Genomic DNA, 676 nt, shown 5'->3' with positions numbered 1-676 from the left:
TCCGTTTTCTATGATTAAATATCTGCTCGTTTTCTGTGATTAAATATAATAGTTACTCCAAAAACTGCCGCTCACAAAGAGCCGTTTGGCTTTATTTTTGCTTTTCTTTTCCTTCTGGGACACTGTTTTCGTTGTATTATTCCTTAAAGTTAATGAAAAAGTGAAATCAGGCCTAAATTTGACGTTTTTACGTATTTTAACGGCATATACAAGTTCAAGCTTCAAATGCTTCAATAAAGCAAATGCTTCAATGAAGCAAAAATAAACCACAGTGGCTTCGTGACGTCACCTGTGAACTTTTTCTCCGAGCATATAAGGCCTCGACTAACTGGCCTTCGTCGCTTTTCCTCACCGACCACTCGCCACTCACTGACTGCAGCTGACAGGCAGGTAAGCGCCACTCCTCTAGTCTCCTTTTATATACGTGTACATTTTTTGCCCGACTGCCTACAGTCAAATGGCCAAGAAATAGTTATTCTTTTTGGTGGTGTTTAATATACTTAATTATGGCGTAATAAATGCTTCGTTTAAGTCCAAAACTTGCCGGCCAGTTTGTTACAGTTCATGGGGTCGTATTTAAGTTTCACTGGGCTCTGGGCCCATGGTACCTACTGTGCAGCTTAAACAAATACATTAGTATTATATTAAGTGGCTCTCTAACGTCTAACCAGTAATT

The sequence above is a fragment of the Homarus americanus genome, unplaced genomic scaffold (assembly GCF_018991925.1).
Source record: "Homarus americanus isolate GMGI-L3 unplaced genomic scaffold, GMGI_Hamer_2.0 scaffold19065, whole genome shotgun sequence".
Classification (NCBI taxonomy): Eukaryota; Metazoa; Arthropoda; class Malacostraca; order Decapoda; family Nephropidae; genus Homarus; species Homarus americanus.
Note: the sequence above shows the minus strand (reverse complement) of the source record.